This window comes from Callithrix jacchus, chromosome 19 (assembly GCF_049354715.1).
Source record: "Callithrix jacchus isolate 240 chromosome 19, calJac240_pri, whole genome shotgun sequence".
NCBI classification, from domain to species: Eukaryota; Metazoa; Chordata; class Mammalia; order Primates; family Cebidae; genus Callithrix; species Callithrix jacchus.
The window spans coordinates 31946179-31967659 of NC_133520.1; the positions used below are offsets into that span (position 1 = coordinate 31946179).

The 21481-nt window shown below is 48.3% G+C and overlaps 1 protein-coding gene across 4 annotated transcripts in view; it reads right to left on the bottom strand.

Annotated features, from left to right (window-relative positions):
• LRRN2 (leucine rich repeat neuronal 2) overlaps positions 1 to 21481 on the bottom strand; it is a 71270-nt gene that overhangs the window by 24197 nt on the left and 25592 nt on the right. For 2 of the 4 annotated variants that reach the window (XM_078356975.1, XM_078356974.1), the window contains one exon: positions 1 to 21481. This exon is cut by the window's left edge and continues 20077 nt beyond it; it is cut by the window's right edge and continues 6936 nt beyond it. The exons of the other annotated variants lie outside the window; for them this stretch is intronic. The gene's annotated coding sequence lies outside the window, so the exon portion shown is untranslated. 4 annotated transcript variants of the gene reach the window in all.

Genomic DNA, 21481 nt, shown 5'->3' on the forward strand with positions numbered 1-21481 from the left:
AAGTTAAGCAACTGACTCATGGTCACATAGCTACTGCATGTATTAACAGAAGTCACAGGGTAGATTCAGTGCTGTGTGATGCCCAAGCTCTCACTTTTCACCCCACACCCACTACCTGGCTGTGAGAGAGCCTATGGGATGATGCGTGTGGAAGCCTTTGCAAGTGGAAAACTCCAGGATGAAAGCCGGGGTCCTCCCCCACCCCTTCACATGGTTCCAATAGCTCAGTTGGTTTTCTCCCAGTGAAATAGGAACAAGGGCCAAATCCCTTCTCTAATGCTGTGGGAGCTAAGCACGCTCCTCTCTGCAGCCGGGGCTGCAGGTGTGTAAGAGTGTGGGTGTTGTGTATCTATGCACGTGGGTGCACATGTGTGTTAGGGGAGGTGGCAGGCAGAGGGGTGTAGTGGCGGACCCGGAAAAGCAGCTTGGAGGGGAGCATATTTGGAGTCTGTATTAGCCAGTGCTCTTGCTCTCCTGGGCACAAGGCCCGGATAGTGCCAGCTCATTTTCACAGTCATTTTCCCAGGGAATTAACAGGGGGAATATTCTCTCCTGTAATAATGATAAAAATAATAATAATTAACATGGCTGTAACTTATATTTCTCTAGCACCTCCCTCCCCAGACCTCAAAACTTTGGGCAAACAGTGAATCTGCTGGCTCTGCAGTCATACCCCTGGGACTGGAAAACCGGAGGTACTGCCAGATTTTCTGTCTTCTCCAGCTGGGAGACAGGTGCAGGTGTACGTGGGACTGACCTGTGCCAGGAGCAGTTCTTTGAGTGCCACTGGCAGAGGGGGGAAACGACCTCAGGCACCCTGCCTCCCAGCTCGGCACTCCCATCAGCTCTGCACTCACATTTGGGTTCCTCCTGTGCCCAGGAGTAGCACAGCAGGCAAGGGAGGAGGAAGGTGCCAGCTCTCTTTGCCAAACTTCCAAACAGTCCCCATCTGCCCTCTATGCCCCACCACACAGCTGGCTCTGCCTCAGCAAGGACTGCCCTGGCCTCTGCAGCCAGCAGGAACCATGTCCGGCAGGGCTTGTCCCTACAGGGGATAGCTGATGGCTTTCTCTGGACCCAGCCAGGAGTCATTACCCACAAAATGTCTAGTTTAAACAAGTGATTAGGCAGCTCTATTAAGAGCACACATGCTTCCTGTGAGGGAGGAACAGGAACTTGCAGAGGTAGCTGGGGGTGAGAGGGAGGAGGACCTCAGGGCCTTGCAGCAACGGTCTCTTCTACAAAGCATTTTCCAGCCCAACCCCTGTAAGGTGCAGCACCTAAGCATTTCAGGAGCCAGCACCCTGAGGGACTTAGAGCTTGACAGACTGATTTTCAGTCACGGAGCCCACTCCCGATTATCTGGGCAGCCCACCTGCACCATGATGGACATGAAGAACCCTGAGCAATTTAAACAGACAGTTAACCCAAAGCTCTCACTGGCCAGCGCTTCAGCCTGCCCACACAGGGTGTTGCCAACACACTCTCCTAAAACAATTACCGCATTTGAGTTACATTTCCTTTGTTTTCTCCAGGAGCTTAAGAATAGGGAAGGGGTCAGAAAAGGAGACATCGTCAGAAACTATGTATTTTATAAATGTATCCCCCCAGCATTTCCAGAGAGAAAGCCTCCTAATTTAAAGTCCTCAGTTTGACTGCAGAGAGTCCAGGAACTACCTGAAATTGCATGCAAACAGATTTGTGTGTGACTGTGTGTGCATAGGTGCATTTCCGGCGAGAAAGTCCATAGCTTTTCTCAGCTTCTGAGCGGGGTCTGTGACCTCCTGAAATGTTAAGTTCTGCTCTAGTTCCTCGCTTGGTTCTGAAGATGGTGGCTTGGCCTCTTTCCATGAAGATGACTCCATATTTTGGAATTCAGGGATGGATTTTGAGACCTGGATTCCACCCATTTGAAGAGGGGGCAAGGATGAGGTTGGGGTGCAGCTGAAGTAGAATTATGACAGGGAGAATGTGCCAGGCAGAGCCGTGGCTGCCTCTAATCCAGAGGTGGTGATGGAGTGCCTTCCTCATCACCTCATTTTTCTTATTGTGACAGCTCCATATCTACTGTTCCCTGTCACCCTGGTGACAGCCTTCTAATGATGAAGGCAGCGACGATGTCATATAAATTCCTCCAGAAACCTAGCGGCTAGAGGAAGATCAGGTTCAGGAGGCTGGGAACCAAATGCGCTCCACCACAGAGTGGACAGAACAAAGCCTTTAGAATGTGAAAGATCTGAGTTCAAATCCTGCCCTGGCCTCTTCCCACCAGTGTCACCTTGAATAAATTACTCAACCTCTCTGAGTGTCAGCTTCTACACTGTAAAATAAGAATATAACATATCACAGAGTTATCATAAGGATTACATGTGATAATGCTGGCGGAGAATCTAGCATACAGCAGGCACTCAATACATGGGTTCCCTTTCCCAGCAGGCATGGGTGGGGACATGCACACCTCTATCCATCTGCTGCACCACTGCAATATCAGGGTTCCCAGGGGGAACAGCTGCTTTGTAAAATGGGAATGGTGGTCAGAAACCACATTCCCCCTACACTTGACCGCATTCTACCAAATCCTCACACCTGCCCCCTTCTCCTCCATGAAGCTGTCCTTACAGAGCTCTTCCCTGACATTCCACAGTTGCCATTTGGGCTTTCCATCTGTACCCAGCAGCCTCCCTCCATCTCTCCTCTCCTGATGATAGGGGAGGTCACTTTCTCTCCTTTCTCAAAGGGTAGACCCCTTGGATGGCGTGGCAGCTCCCCCCACAACCCCATCCCTGTCCACCTCTTAGATCTCCTCCTCCTCTTCTTTTTTCCCTGCCCTGGGCAGGCACTGGCTGTTCCCTTTTGTGATTTCAGGTCTTTGAACCTGTTATTCTGGAATGTCCTTCCATTCTCTGCTTAGGGAGCTCATAATTATCCTCCAAGTGTCTGCTCAATTGTCATCTCTTTTGTGACACCTTGCTTCCCTCCTCTTGCTCTTGTAACACCTACCCTAGTTTAGCATGAGCCATGGTGAGTCCATCTGCCTCCCCAGAGTGAGCTCAAGAGCAGGGACTGGCTGGGCCTCCCTCATCTCTAGCATCCCCTCACCTGGCATAAGGTCTGCACATGATCACTGCTCAATAAATGCGGCTTGGGGTAAATAAACAAACAACATGGTTCCCAGGGCTGGCAGTGGGACCTTCTTAAAAGAAGCTTCCTGTTAAGGTGGCAGTCCCTTCCCAAGCGTGGCCAGCTTGGGTCCTGCTGGAGAAGGCCTAACTGTGTGCAGACTAGGTATGTGGAAGGTTGATGGTTATAGGACTGATAGGCTCATCCCATCTGGATTCTGCACCTGTCTACTCCAAGCCACAGGGCAGGGTACAGGGCTTTTGCCAACCATCCAAGTACTTTCTCCACCTTACACCTGTGCAGAGAGGGAGAGGGTGAGGATGGAGCGGGGATGGAGAAGGAAGCTCGTAGTCATGAGCATTGACAGCATTATAGGTCCAAATCTTGTGTGACTGGAATACCTAAATCATACAGAGGGAAACTGAGGTGTTTTATTTTCCCAGAGCCATACAAGAAGTTGCACTGAGCTAAAACTGGAGCCAGGTTGGTCTGGCCCTAGAGTGACAGTTTTTTTCCTTATAAGATGCTGCCTTCTACAGAAAGCACCCTCAAGGAAACAGGAACAGGGAAAGGCTCATGCTAAAACATGTGTGTGTGTTGACATCTCTCCTTAAAGAAAGGGTGGAGAATGGGCTGGGTCAGTTGCTAAGGTGGCACTGGGCAGCCTTTCCTCTGTCATGTCTGGACGTGGGTCAAAGAATGATTTCACAGTAGGGTTTAGGTTGACAAGGCACTTTTTCACAATTGTGATTGCACATGGAATCATCATGGCAACTCTCTGGGGCAGGTATTACCATCTCCATATACTGATGAGGAAAATTCAGAATGGCTATTAGTCCATTCTCACCTTGCTATGAAGAAATACCTAAGACTGGGTAATTTATAAAGAAAAGAGGTTTAATTGACTCATAGTTCTGCATGGCTAGAGGGGCCTCAGGAAACTTACAATCATGTTGGAAGGAAAAGGAAAAGCAGGAACCCTCCTCACGGGGCAGCCGGATGGAGTGAGTGCAAGCAGGGAAATGCTAGGTGCTTATAAAACTATCAGATCTCATGAGACTTATTATTATCATGAGAACAGGATGGGGAAACCACGCCCATTATTCAATTACCTCCACCTGGTCCATCCTTTGGTGACATGTGGGAATTATGGAGATTATAATTTGAGGTGAGATTTGGGTGGGGAGAGAGAGCGAACCACATCACTGTGTTAGCACAGTAATTTCTTTCTGGCCTTTAGACACCTGCCATCCCACCATGCTTGGCTACTTGCATTACCTGGTTAAGGTCTCAACCCCAAAAGAGTGGGAGTAGGACTGGAGGAAGGAGTGGTAGCAAGGGAGGAAGACCTCCATGGTGAGAACAGGTGGGGAGGAGGGACTCCAGACTCAGGTGAATTGGGGGAAGGGCGGGAACCAGGTTGCCTGGACTGAACCAGCCCATCTCATTATGGACCTGACTGCTTGTAATTTAGATCAGAAATATATGACCTGAAAAAACTTGAGATTCGTTTCCACGCTTTCTTGGGGTAGGGTGTGTGTGTGTGTGTGTGTGTGTGTGTGTATGTATTGTGTTTCTTTTAGTTTTTAGTGAACGTTCTTTTAAAAAGAACTACTTTTGTTTTGAGTTGAGATTATGGGGAAACAGGGATAGTAGGCACCTGGGTTAGTACAACCCAGGAGCAGTGCAGCCCCTCAAGGATGGCAGCTACAGTAGCAGACTCTGGGAGAGCTGGGGGAGCTGGGGTGGAGGAGGGAGCAGTTATATCCAGGGAACAAGGGCTGCCAAGGCTGGATTTTCTCCCTTCATGAGAACCTAGGAGCCACGACTCAGGCAGGATCCATGGGCCAGTCCAAACTGAGATGTGCTGGACATGTCGATGTACACCAGCTTTTGAAGATTCAATATGAAAAAAGAATGTGAAATATCTCATTTATGAATTTTTTATTGACTGCATTTTAAAATAATGTTTTTGATATATTGGGTTAATGTGTTAATATCCCTGTTTCTTTTTGCCTTTTTAATGGGGCTTGCATTAGATTTCTATTGGTCATAGATCACTATATTCTAACATTGATCATGGATTAGAAATATTTAGGTTTGGGAGGCCGAGGAGGGTGGATCATGAGGTCAAGAGATCGAGACCATCCTGGTCAACATGGTGAAACCCCGTCTCTACTAAAAATACAAAAAATTAGCTGGGCATGGTGGCACGGGCCTGTAATCCCAGCTACTCAGGAGGCTGAGGCAGGAGAATTGCCTGAACCCAGGAGGCGGAGGTTGCGGTGAGCCGAGATCACGCCATCACATTCCAGCCTGGGTAACAAGAGCGAAACTCCGTCTCAAAAAAAAGAAAGAAAGAAAGAAAGAAAGACTTAGGTTCAAATGCCACCTCCACTATTTACTCAGGGACACTTGGCAAGTGAACCCAGCTATAGCCATCAAAGACAAGATGAGCCCTGCCATAGGGAAAGAGCAACTGGATTCCAAGCCCGGGTTCTGTCTCAACCCAGAAGATTTTACCCACTTCCTGTAGGGGTGGCAGAGCATCCATGAGTGTGGCTGGCTTGACTTTCGCTGGAATAGGCAAGGGGGTGCCTGAGAACTTGGCCTGCAGTGACTGGGATTGCAAGATTCTGATTCCAGGAAAGGAAGCAAGGAGGTTAAAAAAGAAGGAAAAAAAAAGCTAGAAAGTTAAGGGGAAAAGAAGGCCTTAATCAGACTGGTCTGGCAGGGTTAATAGTTTCTTTCCTTCAATAGAGATTTCATGCCACGTTGAATAAATAAAATACCACACAATTGCAAAAGATGCATTCCACAGTATATTAGATACCACCAGGCTGTTACCCACATCTGTCAGCTGCCATCAGAGTGACTGATGACTTATCAAAAGCCACTCTGACATTTCCAAATGAGATGTTTTGATAGAGGTGCCATTCAACAGGGCCAGAAAAACCAGATAGAACTTGAATGTAAATGAGGAACATTTGTCACCTTTGTCTCACCTATTTAAAGGTTTCTGGTCTGACAACAGGGAGAGGGAGAGAGGGAATGAGAGGAAAGAAGGTGGAGGATGGGCAGGTGAGAGAGAAGGGGAGAGAGCACCAACTCCAAGAGAGCCCAGCGGAGAAGGGCTGGTCCCTGCGAGCAGTGGGAAGTCAAAGAGAAGCAAAGCCCAGATGGATGGCTCTGATTTTTATGCTGAGTCACTCTATGACTTAGCAGGAAGGAGCAGTATCGAGAACAAAGACCAGAGCTGTCCAAGGTAGTAGCCTCACAAATCGTTACTGGGCATTTGCAAAGTGGCCAGTCCAAATGGAGATGTGCTGGACATGTAAATGTATACCAGTTTCAAAGATTTAATATGAAAAAAGAATGTGAAATATCTCATTCATGAATTTTTGCTGTATTGGGGTTAATATGTTATTAACTTCACCTGTTTCTTTTGCCTTTTTAATGTGGCGGGCATTATATTGCTATTGAACATACATTTCTTTCTTTCTTTTTTTTTTTGAGATGGAGTTTCGCTCTTGTTGCCCAGGCTGGAGTGCAATGGCGTGCCTCCCGGCTCACTGCAACCTCTGCCTCCTGGGTTCAAGCGATTCTCTTGCCTCAGCCTCCTGAGTAGCTGGGAATATGGGTGTCCACCACCACGAACAGCTAATTTTTTGTATTTTTAGTAGAGATGGGCTTTCACTATGTTGGCCAGGCTGGTCTCAAACTCTCAACCTCAGGTGATCCACCCGCCTCAGCCTCCCAAAGTGCTGGGATTACAGGCGTGAGCCACTGTGCCTGGCTCTACATTTCTATATTCTAACAGACTGTAGATTAGAAAGACAGGTTCAAATCCCACCTCCACCACTTACTCAGGGACACTTAGCAGGTGAGCCTAGCTACAGCTACCAAAGACAAGATGGGCCAAGCCATAGGGAAAGAACACAGGGCTGGAACAGGTTGGGCTGGGGTTGGCAGCATGTGTGGAAACAGACAGTTGGGAAAGTGTGAAGAGGAGAATGTCATAGAGGTGCAGCCTCTCCTGTGTGCACTGTCCCACAGGAGACAGTGAGAGAGGGCCTAGGCAGGGTGCAGAAGCAGCTGTGGCCTCTCCCAAGGCTGCCGTCACTACTGACTACATCTCAATGCTGAATCCCGGCATGTCAAGAGTTAGAAGAAGCCTGAAAGAGGATCCAATCCAGGGGCCCCAGGAAAATAGGCCCAAAGCAGGGAAATTCCCTCCATGTGCCTTCCACTGCCTCCCCAGCAGCAGCTCTGGTTAGTGTGTCCACTGAACAGAGGGATGGCATCCAAGATGCAAGTGCTGCATCCTCTTGTATGGCGCTGAGAGTTTTATTCAAGGGAGGCTTCACCCGAAAGGACTTGTTACCACACAGTTGCTCTTCTAGCCTTCCCCCCAGCCTACCTTTTGGTTAGGTTGGTTTGATTCATTCATCCATTTACACCCTGCAGCTGTGTGCTGAGAATGAGGCCATAAGCTGGGGATACAGACATAAATAAGACCCATCCCTGCCCTCCAGGACCACACAGTCTGGTCGTTTCCAAATGTGGAACTGTTCAGTCCACAGCCCCCGGCCCACAAGGTGGTGACCTTCCCCACCTTATAGCTAACTGAGGCTACCCAGTGGTGGTGGCAGGCCCAGACAGACAGCTCCTGACCAGAGCAGAGGCCTTTCCATTAGCAGAGCTGCCTCCACTGGCCCATGGAGCGGGAGGCAGCTGCGTGGAGCTGGAATGAGGTCAGGCTAGAGTCAACAAAAGTTAGGTGGACATGCCAGAGCCGAGACCCTGGCTTCAGAAAAGACACTGGGTTAAGGGATTTGTGGAAGGCCACAGGGCAAATCAGCATCAAATCCAGAACAAAAACTCAGGATTTCTTTTCTTTCTTTCTTTTTTTTTAGAACTTAGGATTTCTGACTTCAAACTTAACTCCTCCATCAGTGGCAACTAAAGGAGGTGGATGAGCACAGGGCTAGTCTGCAGCCAGGGGCAGAAGCCAGGAGCTACAATTGACTCCCTCACCTGCTGCTGCTCAGGATGCAGGGTTGGTTCTTACTGAAGAGCAACCTGCTGAGGGTCGGGGGCTCTGGGCTGAATGACCCCACATTCAGAAACCACTAGACTGTGAGGTCCTGGAGGGTAGGGATGTGTCTTATTTATGTCTGTATCTCCAGCTCGCAGCCTGGTTCTTAGCACACAGCTGCAGTGTATGAGCAAATGGATGTGCACATGAATGAACCAAACCAACCCAACTGGAAATGAGGCTGAGTGGGGGTGGTAGAAGAACATGGATGGGATGCCTTGGGATGCTTGCTTTCTTCTTTCTTGCATCTCTGAACATGCTGGGCATTGTGCAGGCAAGAGAGGAAAGCAGTGTCCAGGAAAGATGACAGACAATTAGGCAAGCAATAAGAAGAAACATGAAGGGCCGTGTGTTCCTCCTGGGCCTTGACCCCTGTGTGACCTTGACCAGATCCTTCTCCTCTCTAGGCCTTAATTTGTTTAGAGGAACTGGGGTTAGACTTAACGGTCCAAGGTTCACTTCCCACACTGACCCCCGTGACTGGCAGACATGGACGTGAACCCTATCCCGGTTGCAGAGAATCACGGCCTCACCCCACCATGGCAGTAGTGGGTATGGGGAGAGCAAGGCCAGGTAGAGGCACCCTGGCCCGAAGGAGGCAAACAGACACTCCTGGAAGCAGGGTCCCCAGAGACTGCGCAGCCAGAGGTAAATGGCTGTGACAAGGAGTGAGCCAGCAGTCAATTCCATTCAATAAAACTTTGATTGTCTATGAGCCTTGTAAACAGGCAGCTCCCCTGTGGGCTGGAGGTGCTCTCTTCTTTCCTCCCTCCTTCCTGCCAGCACCTGCCCAGCCCAGCCCAGCCCTGGGCCCTGTGCCAGCTCGCAAACTTTCTCAGCCTCTGCTGCAAGGTGGGAAGCTGAGGGTTAAATGCCCGCTGGCAGGTGAGGGCCCAGGGCTTAGGGGCAGTGGAAGGGGAGGGAGCAGGAATCACTTAGCCCTCATTAGTCCAAATTAAAATCAGGAGTGAGATGACAATTACAATTTGCAGTGGACTAATTGTTTTCCCTCAGAAGCTGATCGTTTTGCAGATTGGGGAAATTAATTGTTTGAAGTCCCAGGTGGATTGGCTTTGAACCCAGCACAGGCTAGACAGGCACTGCCTCTACCTCGTCACCACCCCTCAGGGACCCATCAGCAGTGGCTTCTGCCACTACTGAAGCCACTGAGAATCCCAAAGGATTGTCAAGCAGGGAGAGACTGAGGGTCAGGAGTAAGGGTAGGGGTTCTACTAGTCTTACCCTCAGGTGGGAAGACGGGAGAACATCGGCAGAGGTAGGCTGGGAGCTGGCATCCAGGAGGAGGGGTTTGTCTGCCTGATGCCACCTGCCATCAGCTCTGTGGAGGGGTGGGTCCATGAAGACTCCTTGGACCTGCCATAATTTCCCACTTCCACTGTGCACCCAAAAGTCCCTGTAAAGTTCACTCACTCATTCAATAAACATATACAACCCACTGTGTGCCAAGTGTTGCTTCAGGAGGGCTGGGGACACAGCACTGAACAACTTAAACACAATCCCTCCAAACATGAATTTTACTTGGTGCGGCAGATGGACAATACACGTGTAAGTAGACAACAGAGTGGTGGGGGTGGGCTGGGAAAGAATAACGGACTGCAAGAAGGATGAGGCTCCAAAGACACCCGCACCCTAATTCCAGAGCTTATGGAATCTGGCACCTTCCAGGCCAGAAGGAACACTGCAGATGTAATTACGGTTATGAACTTTAAGAGAATGTCTTGGATTATCTGGGTGGGACAAATCTAGTCACATGAGTCGTTAAAGCAGCTTTCTCCAGCGGCAGGCAGAAGGGGATTCCAAGTGTGCGATGATCTGGTATGCTGTTGCTGGTTCTGAGATGTAGGAAGCAGTGCACAAGGACTGGAGGGTGCTGTCTAGGAGCTGAGGACCACCCTCAGCAGCCAGCCAGCATGGGAACAAGGGCCTCAGTCCTACAGCCACTGGAGTGAGCTCAGGAGTGGATCCTCCTCGCATCTTCAGATAGAGTCCGGCTGGCTGCCACCTTGATTTGGGCCGTTTTGAAACCTGCAGCAGAGAAAGAGGCCGAGCCAGCCCAGACAGACTTCTGGCCAACAGAGCTGTGAGATAGCAAACGTGTGTTTCTGTAAGCTGTTACGTTTGTGGTGATTTGTTATGGAAGCAATAGAAAGCTATTTCAGGAACGAAACAGGGTCACAGGAGAGTGACTTGGTGCTGTTACATTGGTGGCCTCTTTGAGGAAAGGACTGAGATGTGGATGATAAGGAAACAGAGAGTGGGGTGACCAACTTGTTCCCATTTTCCAGTTTTAGGAGTTAAGTCCTGCATTCCCCCAAAACCCCTCAGCCCCAGGCAAACCAGATGGCTGGTCACCATATGGCAGAGGGAGCAGCCTGGGCAAAGCCTTGGTGGGTGGGAGCTTTCAGGTAAATTGCCACAGAAAGCATCCCAAGGGAAGTTCTCTCAGACACAGGAGCAGGTGATGGGGGCTGCCGCAGAATCGCTCAGAAAACTCTTTTGAATGGGGACTGAGCAACTCTAGCTGAGGATAGGTGATACCTCCCAACCCTCCTTCCAGAACCTCATCCTCCTACTGTAGGGCCTAAGAATGACCAGCCTCTGCCTGCCCTGCCCCGAGGCTGCTTCCTTTCTCTCCTGGTCCAACTCCCTTCTTCCCTAGCTGGCCCCTGCCAGGGCCCAGGTGTCTCCCAGTGCCCGGGTATCTGCTGTGGCTTTCCTGAGTGGGATGCTGGTGTTCTGCCAAGCAGCACACAGCAGGGGGAATTTTTCAAGACGTCTCTAATTAGGGAGACAATAGGAGGCTGAGAAGTAGAAAAGACAAAGGTTGCAGATGGCTTCACGCCCTATCAAAACAGCCCCTATCAAAACAGCGGCTGTGAGCCTGAAGAATGCCTGAGAGGGAAAAACAGAGATGGGCCATGGGACCCCACCCCCTCGTTTCTCCCCTTGTCCCTCTCCTCTCCCCCCTGCCCCCCGCCCTCCTCCTTGCCTCTGAACCCCGGCTGCAGCCACCTTTACATTAACCCACCTGCCTCCCAGTTCAGCTGGTCACCTCCCAGCGCTGTTTAGAAGCTCAGCAAGGAGGCAGAAGAGCAAATAAGGACCTGAGTTGAAGTTTTGGCTCCTTGTCTCATTATCTGGGTGATGCCTGGCAGATTAATTGTGCTGGTTCTCAGTTTTCTCTTCCATACAATCAGAGCAATAATGCCGACTTTGCAGGGTGGTGGTAGTAAGGATTAGAGATGTCAGAAGGTGCCCCACAGCTATTTCTACTACGAGAGCTTGCACCTCCCATCCTGGGTCCTAGCCCTCTAAACCAATATTTCTCAAACTCACAGACTGCCCAAGAATCACCCAGAGAGCTTGTTAACATGCCCATCCCACTCCTCAGGGTGGAGCCCAGGCACCTGTAGATGGAACACCTTCCAAGCAGGTGATTTCAATGCAGGCAGCTGGGTCTGCCTCCCGGGAAAAGAGCTGGTCCATGGCAGTCCTGCACCTGGGTCTTCCAGAAGCCATTCCCCTACAGATGGAGGGAGCTGGCAGGGAGGAGAGGTCTCCCCTCTTCCACCAACCTACTACCTCACGTGGGGGTCTGTGCCGGGGGCAGCTTCCACATCTAAGCAAAGTGAGTTGGTCCTCTGGTCAGAGCTTCTGCAGAAGGGACTTCGGCATCCACCTCATTTTGCTTCCTTGTTTTTCAGTGGAAGAAATGGAGTCCCAGAGCAGGGAAGTGACCAGTATTAAATGGTGGAAAAGTAATTGCAGTTTTTGCCATCGAAAGTAACAGCAAAAAAAAAAAAAAAGAAAAGAAACAAACAGCAAAAACCACAATTACTTTTGCACCAGCCTAATATTAATATAAGGGCACACACTGAACTCTGGGCTTCTGATTCTCATCTGCAAGATACAAGTTCATGGCTACAGGATGGCTAGTCTCTCTCAACTCCGAAGTTCTAAGTTCCTCTAGGAGTTGGCTCCACTGGCCCCAGGTTGGGAAACTGTGAGGGAAGCTGAGGCTGATTGCCTTCTTGATGGCTAATTAACTTTTTCTTCACACCTCTCTGATTTCTGGGCCAGGACAGCTGCTCTTCCCTTGCCAATTAACGACAGGCTGACCCTTACTGAACACTTGGTATGAACTAGGAACTGTTCTAAGCACTTTATTTGTATTAACCCATGTAAACCTACAACAACCCTGTGATGCCTTTATCCTCATTTATAAACAGAAATCTAAAATACAGAGATTGGCCTAGGTGTGGTGGCTCATGCCTGTAATCCCAGTGCTCTGGGAGGCAGAAGCAGGAGGATCACTTGAGGCCAGGAGTTCAAGACCAACCTGGGCAACATAGTGGGAGCTTATCTCTACAAAAGATTCTTAAAATTAGCCCGATGTGGTGTGCGCCTGTAGTCCAAGCTACTTGGGAGGCTGAGGCAGGAGGATCACTTGAGCCCTGGAGGTCAAGGCTACGGTGACACAGGGTAGTACCACTGTACTCCAGCATGGGCAACAGAGTGAGACCCCATCTCAGAAAAAAAAGAAAAAGGAAAGAAAAACTAGTTGGGCATGGTGGCATGCACCTGTAGTCTCAGCTACTCAGGAGGCTGAGGTGGAAGGACTGCTTCAGTCTAGGAGTTCAAGGCTTCAGTGAGCCATAACTGTGCCATTGCACTCCCTCATTGGTGACAGTGCGAGACCCTGACACCCCCCCCCGCCCCCGCCAAAAAAAAAGGTCTAGAGATTAAGTAATCTGCCCAGGGTCACACAGCTGAAGCTCAGATTTGAATCTCGGCAGTCAGGCCCCAAAGTCTGTGTGCTTAACCACTGAGAAACACTGTCCTTGACGCCATACTTACAAGCACATGATATACTGCCAACCCAGTCACTAAGGGCTGGTGTATGCAGGACTGGATTGAGAATTCGAAGGCCCAATTGCCCGAGAAGGGGTAAGAGGAGCCTTCTGGGTACGGGAATGTTCAAGCTGTTCACTTAAGATTTATGGGTCTGAATACTGTAGACAAGTTTAATCTAAATGAAAAATCGGAAGGCTTGGGTTTGTCCCAGTTGCAGCCTATTTATTAGCTGTGTGACTATTAGCTTGTTAGGCCTTAGTTTTTCATCTGCAAATCAGAACAATTAGAATGAAAGCCTGCTTCCTTAGTTGAGAAGGAAGTTGTACAAAGTTCATTCTTTGTATAGCAGGTCCCATCCAGCTGTCTTCATTATTTTCGCATCCCCCAACCAAAAACTCTCCGCCAAACTCTCCCTGGCGGTACTAATAGCACATGTGGCTACTTGCATCCTTCCCTGGGCCAGAAGCTCTTTGATTCCATCCAACCATTCAAGTCTTCCGACTTTGTGCTCATGCAGAAGTGGCACTTAGTAGTCACATCCATCATTGCCATTAACCAGTGCGTGCTGGAACCAGCATGCACCAGTCCATGAGAGCTGACCGGGCTCCCCTCTTCCCAGCTCCAACCTCAGTAACACTACTTAGTAGGTTGAAATTGGCTATGATGGAAATACTGAAAACTATGAAAATTGGCAAACACTACAAATCAGGGCTTCCCTCCTCACACCAGCACGACACTCCTGCCGTTAACCCCAAGTGTTCCTTTCAAGTGGGCCCCAGGAGGTTTACAAGAGCTCCAGGGCTACCGGTAGCTGGGTGCTGTGGTCTGAGTGTCTTATTCTGAAAGTTTAATGTGTTCAAAAGACATTCTCCATTCTCTAATCCCTGTGGACATTCCCAGCTCCCCCAGGCCTTGGCTGAAGCTGCAGCCAGGTGAGAATGGGACACAGGTGGCTGGACCCAGCTGAGGCAAGTTCTCTGACAGTGGAACTGAGCACCCAGCTAGTGATGCTAAAACCTTTATGGCATCCCTACTTCAGGTCTCACCCAGCTTATACTCTACATTTGGTGGCCTTTTGTTTTTGTTTACTCGAGACAGGATCTTGCTCTGTCACCCAGGCTGGAGTACAGTGGCGAGATCTGGGGCCACTGCAGCCCCCATCTCCCAGGCTCAAGTGATCCTCCCACCTCAGCCTCCCGAGTAGCTGGGACTAACAGGCATGTGACATCAGCCCAGCTAATTTTTTAAAAGATGTTTTTGTTTCTTAAAGAAGGGGTCTTACTTATTTCCCAGGCTGATCTCGAAAATCTAGAACTCCTGGGCTTAAGTGATCTGCCATCCTTGGTCTCCCAAAGTGCTAGGATTATAGGCATTAGCCACCATGCCCAGCCAGGTGAGGTTTTTTCCTTTTTTTTTTTCTCCTCCTTCTGTTCTCTTCCTCTCTGTAGATCCATTCAAGCACCTCTTCCATGCATTTTCTCTGCCAGGGACTGGGAATAGATACAGGATAAACAAGATCCAGCCTCTGTCCAGAGGAAGCTCTGTACCTAGCAGGGCAGACAGGCACAAATATGACTAGCCCCGAGGGCTGCCGACAAGCAGGATAATGGTGTTCAGAGCAGCACAGTGGCCGTCACAGCTCAATGTCTTTCCTTCCCTCTATTCTTTCTCTGTCTTCTGCCCCTACTCTCTGCATCCATGTGTGACAAATATATAGTAATTGGTAGGTACAGTATGACGTTCTTATTGAAAAATGAGAAGATATAGAAAAATATGGAGAAAATTTAAACAATTCCCTCTTCTAACAGTGCTAACCAGTGTTAACGTTTTGATGCGTATCTGTTCAGGCTTCTTCTTATCATAGTAAATACTCTTACAATCTGGCTCCCCTGGGGTTCATGTCATCTTTCTTGTTTTCCACCTTGTTTTGGTAGAGTACATCTTTTTTTGAGATGCTTTTGAAAAAGAGGTAAGTTTCTTAAAAATCTGCGTGTTTGAAAATTTTCGCATGAACATTTTTGCAAATGTTTCCATGTCTTTATGGGGCCGCCATGCCTGACAGTTTGACTGAAAATATAATTTCAGATTGTAAACAACATTCCCACACGTGTTGGAAGACACCGTTACATGACCTATTTGCTTCCAGGGCTGCTGTTGAGAAGTTTGCTGCTATCCTAAAGCCTGTTTTTTCTTCCTGGCTTGCGGAATCTTCACTTCATACCTGACGTTCTGAAATGTTGTGTCTTTGTGAGGGTCTCTTTTGCATTAATTGTGCTAGGTACCTAACGGACCCTAACCACCTGGAAAGTAATCATCTTTATTGACGGAAACAACGTATTTTAAATTTCCAAGAGCTTGTTCTCTGCACCTTCCTTAAAAAATAAAAATCACCCAAATGCCTATCAACTGATAGATGAATTTTTAAAAAATGGTATATCTGCTGGGCTTGGTGCCTCACATCTGTAATCCCAGCACTTTGGGAGGCTGAGGCGGGTGCATCATCTAAGGTCAGGAGTTTGAGACCATGGCCAACATGGAGAAACTCTGTCTCTACCAAAAATATAAAAATTAGCCAGGCATGGTGATGCAGGCCTGTAATCCCAGCTACTCAGGAGGCTGAGGCAGAAGAATTGCTTGAACTCGGGAGGCAGAGGTTGCAGTGATTAGAGAAAGACATAGTACTTCAACAAGTACAGCAACACAGCGAGACTCCATCTCAAAAAAAAAAAAAAATATATATATATATATATATATAGTCTATCCATACAAATGCAATGATATTCAGCTACAAAAAGGAACAAAGCAATGACACATGCTACAACCTAGACGAACGTTGAAAATATGCTAAGTGGAAGATGCCAGACACAAAGGCGATGAATTGTATGATTCCATTTATATGACACATCCAGAATAAGCAAATCTATAGAGACTAGTGATTGCCAGAGTCTGGGAGAAGGGGAGAATGAGGAATGGCTGCTGACGAGTATGGGGTTTTTGGGGTCCATAATGAGAATGTTTTAGAATTAGATAAAGGCAATGGATGTAAAACCTCGTGAATATTTTAAAAACCACCAAATTGTACACTTTCAAATGGTGAATTTTATGGTATGTGAATTACATCTCAATTTTTAATAAGGCCATGTGGTCTTGTTTTGTGGGTGTGTCCTCTCTCAGCTCTCTGAGGATGTCGATTGCGGTGGTGATGGTGGTATTTATTTCTTCTTTTGCTTCCTGCATAGTATTTCCTTTCTTTAAGTCTTTGCTTTTAAAAATACTAGACACACCTCCCTTAAAATTCTAGTAAGCCTTAGCCAATGGTTCTTTTTTTTTTTTTTGAGACTGAGTCTCACTCTGTCACTCAGGCTGGAGTGCAGTGGTGTGATCTTGGCTCACTGCAACCTCCACCTCCCGGGTTCAAGCAATTTTCCTGCCTCACTCTCCTGAGTGGCTGGGATTACAGGCATGGGCCACCACACTTATCTAATTTTTATATTTTTAGTGGACACGGGGTTTCACCATATTGGCCAAGCTGATCTCAAATTCCTGATCTTAAGTGATCTGCCTGCCTCAGCCTCCTGAAGTGTTGGGATTACAGGTGTGAGCCACTGTGCCTGGCCAATGGTTCACATTTACAGATGAGGCATTTAAAGCTGATTGGAATGGGCAGGGCTTAACTGAGAGGGAAAGAGTCTCCCAAATGTCATCATTTGTCCAACTACCAGTATTTTTGTTTTTTTTGAGACAGAGTCTCTCTCTGTCGCCAGGCACCAGGCTGGAGTACAGTGGCGTGATCTTGGCTCACTGCAACCTCCGCCTCCCGGGTTCAGGCAATTCTCCTGCCTCAGCCTCCTGAGTAGCTGGGATTGCAGACAGATGCCATCACGCCCAGCTAATTTTTTAAAAATATTTTAGTAGAGATGGGGTTTTACTATGTTGGCCAAGATGGTCTCGATCTCTTGACCTCGTGATCCACCCGTCTTGGCCTCCCAAAGTGCTGGGATTACAGACGTGAGCCACTGCGCCTGGCCAACTATCAGTATTTTTAGAGCCATCTGGAGGAAATGAGCAAAAGGCCTCCCCATTTGGCTTGGAAACTTTGAGCAAATGCTCATTTTTCCCACATACTGCCTCATCTCTATCCATAGTTGTACCCATGTCCCCAAGTCAGCACTTGTTGGGTTCAGTCTCTTTGGAAAGCGAAGTTTTCTTCAGGATGCTCTAGGGTAAAGCAGGGACAGTCACGGGGTGAAATGGGGTGAGGAAGAGATCTGAGGTATCAGTCTTCTGTGTCTGGCCCTACTCCATGTCCTGTCTTCAGATGACAACCATTTCTCCACCTCTCTCTGGTTCTATAGCAGGAATCTGCCCATTTCTCTTTGACTCCCCTCTCTGGGAGTCTCTACGTTTTTCTTTCTCTGTCAAGCCAGGTCAGTTACCTTCTCAAGTTCCAAAATTGTACTGACATTGCTTATTCCCTTTGATCTCTTCTCCCCTGCCCCTGCGGGCCTGCATCTTTTTTACTCCTTTACTCTTAGTGTGGGTTGGGGAGGTGCCACAGAGCACCACAGATGTTAGTCCATCATGTTTAACCAGAAGTCCCTCCTTGCTATTGTCATTCAAAAGTGGCAGTCACTAGCATTCTCTTTTATCATAAGGTGGATTTTGCCATTATGACCAACCTCAGTCTGACATGAAATAGTATGTATGCTGACTTGCCAGTGCTGTGAGACCAAGCAGGGAAACCTCCTGGCAAGCTGAGCGTTGAGTGACTTTGCCCTCAATAGCCATCCTCATTATAGTTCTCAGTCATACTTTACTTCGTTTTATGGAGGAAATTATGTGGTAGTCTCTAATCCATGGATTCATGAAGGGCTATGATGTATCCCTTGAGAATGTCAAGGGCCTACTATACCTCGGTCACTATGGAAACTAGTCCCCTGGTAGCAATTAGGCTTAGCAACATCCACAATGGTGCAATGCACGTGCATTCTGGCTCTGATAATGGACAGGGAGCAGTCCCTGGAGAGAGAGCCACACCTACCCTAATGACAATCTCCAGGGTCTCCGTCCAGCCTGAGCATCCTGCATGGAGCCTGGCCTGAAGTGCCCCAGCTAAGAGAAGGAGGAAGGAGAGGGTAAGCCTGTGTAGCCCACTGAAATCTGTAATCATTCAAGGGCTCCTGGAATGGCTTTCGGAACCCAGCCTCCCAAGACATCTGCCTTATGGCCACCTAAGAGAGAGAGGGTTAAGGTGGTCAACAGTTCGTGATCCACTTTTGGTTGGGGTGTGTGTGTGTGGGGTGTGTGTGTGTGTGTGTGTGTGTGTGTGTAATGGATAGTTCAAAAGTGACTTGTGTTTGGCTTTGAAATGCATGGTAGGATTTTTTTCCCCAGCGTATTTACTATGCAAATGAGTTAAGTATGTGTGAAGTGTTTAGAACAGCCTGGCTCATAGTAAGTGCCTTATAAGTATTTGCTATTATTATTACTAAAACTGTATTTAGCTTGGATCCAAATGAAAACAAATTTGCATTCCTGGACTCTTTGCAACTCACTAAACTCAACAAAAAATAGTAGATGAGACAGAGACCCAGGGACTAAGAACTCCTGGGTCACTGACCCCTCGTTACATAATAGAGAATAAGCCGCCATCCAAATATTTTGTTTATTGGTTTGCCCCATTCACTGGATTGGTGAACTCACTCCCTGCCAGTCCTACTCCTTGACACTTCACCAAGAACCAGTGAGTTGATGCCTGTAAAGGCATCTGTGAGCTGTCTCTTTCCAGAGGACCGTCAAGGCTGTTTCTCCCTGGTATAAGGGGTGACAGGCAGGCAGAGCCCCGTACCCTTGGCTTGCTCACAGGGCTCCTGCTCCTCTCCAGGTCTCTCGTACACCCTTGCTTCTCCTCCCAGCTGCCCCTCCTCCTGTTTGTAGATGTGCCTCCATCTCTCCTTGCCTTGTCTGTCATCATGCCCATCATCTCACTTTCTTTTCCTCCTCCAGGCTGGGAGTTCCTTAAGGGCAGATCTTGTTCATCTTCACAGGCTGAACACCTAGAATGGGCCCCAAACACAGAGCAGGATGATGATTTCTTGGAGGTTTTTGGACCTCTTCTATTTACTAGCAGATGACAGGGCTGCTGGTACATTACATGGCACATAAAATCATTCACTGGACATGGCACATCCCAGTAAAAAATTTGGTAGATTAAGAGACCAAAATTTGGCCAGGTGTGGCGGTTCATGTGCTTTGGGAGGCTGAGGCAGGAGGATTAACTGAGGTCGGGAGTTTGAGACCAGCCTGACCAACATGCCTACTAAAAATACAAAAAATTAGCCAGGTATGGTGGCACGTGCCTGTAATCCCAGCTACTCAGGAGGCTGAGGCAGGAGAATTGCTTGTACCTGAGAGGCGAAGGCTTAGGTGAGCGGAGATCTTGCCACTGCACTCTGGCCTGGGTGACAAGAGCGCAGGACTCTGTCCCCCACCCCAAAAAATAAATACATAAATAATAAATATACAAAATTGGGCATGGTGGCACATGCCTATAATTCCAGCCACTCGCGAGGCTGAGGCAGGACAATTGCTTGAACCTAGGAGGTGGAGGTTGCAGTGAGGTAAGATGGCACCATTGCACTATAGCCTGGGTGATAAGAGCGAAACTCCGTCTCAAAAAAAAAAAGAGAGACCAAAATTTGGTAGGGGATATCCATGTTGACGAGGAAATTTTTGACTGGGATGTGCTATGTCCAGTGAATGATTTTATGTGTTGTGTAATATACTAGCCCTGTCATCTGCTAGTAAATAGCAGAGGTCCAAAATATTTTTTTCCTTTTTGGAATGACAAATCCCCTTTCTGTGTTGCCTTGCTTCTGAGGCACCTGCCTTGTGTCCTCCAACTTGCCCTTCTCCTCCGCCTTACACACTGTCTCTCTCACTTCATCTTAGAGCCTCTGGGGCTGCTCCTCTGCCTGGCTGTGCGTGCGAAGGAGGTGGAGTTTCCCAGCCTCGGGAAAGCCCTTCTGACATGAGTGGCAGGGAGAGGCCTAAATAGGTTGCACAGCTCAGCATGTCAGGACTGATACCTCCTGATGAGAAGCAGGCTTGTTCTGTGCAATTTCCATCTCATTTGTCTTTTCATTTGTAGCTTAAATTGGCCAATTTCTTCTGGAATGTGCCTGGACTCTCTGGCAAGCCATATACTACAAATGAGTGTCCCAGTAGCTGTCTACAGAGGGACTGGCAGGGGAGTGAGCCCAGGTCCCCTACAGCAGCATTGGTGATGGCTCCTGGGCCTGTGGAGGCACTAATACTTGGAGGATGGCAGCTGAATGTGATCTTCACAAGGCCTGGAGGGGAGGATGGAGGAAACTGCAATGAGAGGGACATAGGGCTAGATCCTGGAAAATTTAGTTGATTGATTGATTTTTTTCTCTCTCTCTATCAGAAGTGGGTAAGGTACATGAGATGAAAAAGGAGTTGTTGGCATTTTTTTTTTTTTTTTTTTGAGACAGAGTCTTGCTCTCTTGTAAGTCTGGAGTGCAGTGGCATGATCCAGGCTCACTGCAACCTCCAACTCCTGGATTCAAGTGATTCTCCTGGCTCAGCCTTCCAAATATCTGGGATTACAGGCATGTGCCACCACACCCAGCTAATTTTTGTATTTTTAGTAGAGACAGGGTTTCACCGTGTTGGTCAGGATGGTCTCGATCTCCTGACCTCGTGATCCGCCCACCTTGGCCTCCCAAAGTGTTGGGATTACAGGCGTGAGCCACCGCACCCAGCCATGCCACTATGCTCAGCCAGAAGAGGAGCTGTTTGCACTTTGAAGAGTGGGCAGCAGTGATATAATGTGGAGCAAAAGAAGAAAAATTCTCCACTCACATGACGTTCAGAAACAGGCTAGTTTACATTGCTAGAACTCTGTGTGTAAGAGAGCCTTTTAGGGAGCTGGAAATGTTCTACTTGTTCTATATCTTTTTTTTTTGAGTTGGAGTTTCGCTCTTGTTACCCAGGCTGGAGTGCAATGGTGCGATCTCGGCTCACCGCAACCTCCGCCTCCCGGGTTCAAGCAATTCTCCTGCCTCAGCCTCCCGAGTAGCTGGACTACAGGCGTGCACCACCATGCCCAGCTAATTTTTGAATTTTTAGTAGAGACGGGGTTTCACCTTGTTGACCAGGATGGTCTCAATCTCTTGACCTCGTGATCCACCTGTCTTGGCCTCCCAAAGTGCTGGGATTATAGGCGTGAGCCACCACGCCTGGCCTACATACTTTATATCTTGATTCGGGAGTGGTAATATGGGGATACTGTATGCCCCAATATACAAACTCAAGTTGCCCACATGATTTGTTTGCTTGCCTCTATGAGTTCTGCCTCAATGA